At 47.5% G+C, this 2,500-nt stretch overlaps 1 protein-coding gene across 1 annotated transcript in view; it reads right to left on the reverse strand.

The window, feature by feature from the left end:
- Positions 1 to 2,500, reverse strand: part of LOC308159664 (potassium channel subfamily K member 2-like) — a gene marked incomplete at its 3' end in the record, with an annotated part of 54,388 nt that overhangs the window by 1,163 nt on the left and 50,725 nt on the right. The window lies entirely within an intron of this gene.

Here is a 2,500-nt window from a genome sequence, read left to right on the forward strand (position 1 = left end):
ACACGGCCCTCACCTCTGCCTCCTGGATGTGAAATGGGGGGGGGTGGGGGGGGGGGTCGGGGGGGGAGTAGGCAGTGGTGTAGTCTACGTGATATGCAGGACTACGCCGTATACCCACTAGGAAAGGACAAGGATTTGCGTATACCCACTAAAAAATGCGCGAGGATACGTAACAGCGTTTTGTGACAGAACTTTCACTTTCATTCATAAAATTCACCCCGTCTGTGTTACGAAGCACTTACTTCGAACTTCCTGACATGTTTGTTATCGCATAACCAGTCGTTCAGAATGCTAGTCTCAGTATTTCCCCTACAGTTGCCTTGGGGTGGGCGGGCCGCGAATTTGCGGAACCTAGGATGGTAGGGGAAGGTAGGGCAATACCGCTACCTGATTGGTTGGCGAAGCAGGCGAGCAGGCGAGTCGCCAGCCAATGAGGGGGCTCTTCACGAGTGCTTCGCCAACCAATCAGGTAGCGGTATTGCCCTACCTTCCCCTACCATCCTAGGTTCCGCAAATTCGCAGGCGGGCCAGACCTCCACACACAGCTTCGTGCCGTGCTGGAGAATGCTTTGGTTTTGTGTGCGCGTGCGACGCGAGAGAGTTTTTGCAGGGTGAAAGCTCTGCAGAAGAAAGTAAGCAAGTTGAAACGTTAGCAAAATATAATTACTGTGTTCTGACAGAGAAAGTTGGTTCAAATTAGTCGTTATTATTGTGATTAGAAAGTGTCTGATTATAGTTTCATGGTGTGAATAATAGTGTCAAAGAACTATCAAGCTAGCTAGCGTGCTCAGAGGTGATTAGATGAGCTAGTCTGCTGCACACATGCCAGCTAAAGAGCTAACTGGATGCACTTCATTATTTTACTTAAAGTGGATATACAATCTTTCTTATTCTGCTAGAATTGGGCTTCATGGTAATACCATCATGGTATATTTACAGTACATGGACAGTGGATTGAAGCATTGGAACAAACCCTCACTCATTGGAAATGTCTGTTTTTTGTAGTTGGACATACGGTTTTCTTACAGGTGAGAGAGTAAGTAAAGACAGTATCTGACTGCATTGCCCACAGCAACCCAATATTCAATTAGAATGATGTTATGATTTGATATGAATTCAATGTATACCTCTTATTAAATTATAAATACTCTGGTTGTTATGTTTGCCTTTTGGTTGACAGCAAAAGGGAGAGAGGAGGATAGGGAGGGAGAGAAGGAGAGAGAGCAGGATGGTGCACCAGAGAGAGAGCAAGAACCAGGTGAGAAAGTGGACAGGTAGTCAAGACCACATAAGTAAGTAGCCTTGAGGACCGATGGTTCTGGAGCCTAACGGCCCTTAGGGGGCAGGAGCCTATCTCCTGTTTCTGTAGCGTGAGGCAGCTTGATGTACAAGTACAGTCTATGCCCCCCCCCCCCAAGGCAGCAAACACCGGTGTAGATGCATACTGTATGCATAAGTGAGTGTGGTGGTGCTTATGGGGTGTCGCTACGGGACAGGTGTCGCTCTGACTGGGAGGGCAAAATCACAGTATACCCACTGGAAAAAACTAGACTACACCACTGGGAGTAGGGTGGAATTGGGGACTGTTCAAACCTCCCATAGAACTCATTGAGTTTGTCCGGGAGGTCAGTGTTAATGTCAGATGTAGGGGGGGGGACTTTTGTTGTAGTTGGTCATGGATTTTATTTTTTTCCAGATTGTTCTAGTGTCGCTTGATGCAATCTGCTGTTCCAGTTTTGTGGCATAATTTGATTTGGCTTTCCTGATTGCAGACCTGAGTTCGTATTTGGCAGTTTTATATTGATCACAGTCTCCACCAATAAAAGCTGAGTTATTTTCCTTGCGTAGAAGTTGAATGTCTTTGTTGAACCAGGGTTTATTGTTGCTGTGCATTTTCACTGTTTTGGTGGGAATACACAACTCCTCACAAAAGTTGACGTATGACGTCACGGTGTCGGCGAGTTCATCGAGGCTGTTCGCACCTGCACCAAATATGTCCCAATTTGTGCACTCGAAACAGCCTCTCAGAGTATCAGTGGCAGTTGCAGTCCAGGACTTTGGGGTTTGGGTGTCGTATTGCAGGATTTACGTTTCTGTCTATATTTCGGGACGAGGAGCAGCATGGCATGGTCGGACCTTCCCAGCGGTGCCCTCGGGAACGAACGGTAAGCCTCGTTGATTGTAACGTAGCAGTGGTCTAGTATGTTAGCTCCTCTGCTGGGGCAGGACACCTGTTGTTTGTAATTGGGAAGTTCGGTATGCAGGTTGGTGTGATTAAAATCGCCGAGCACAATAACTGCTGCGTCGGGATTAGAGTTTTCCACAGAGGAGATGTAGGTGGCTAGATCTGTGATTGCTGTGTTAGCATTAGCCGACGGTGGGATGTACACCCCTACCATAACAACTGAGGAGAAATCTCTGGGAAGATATGACGGTCTGCATAGAGGAAGGAGGAGGAGGAGGGAGCAGGAGGAAGGAGGAGGAGGAGGAGGAAGAGCAG

The sequence above is a fragment of the Nansenia antarctica genome (assembly GCF_963989245.1).
Source record: "Nansenia antarctica genome assembly, chromosome: 6".
Taxonomy (NCBI): domain Eukaryota; kingdom Metazoa; phylum Chordata; class Actinopteri; order Argentiniformes; family Microstomatidae; genus Nansenia; species Nansenia antarctica.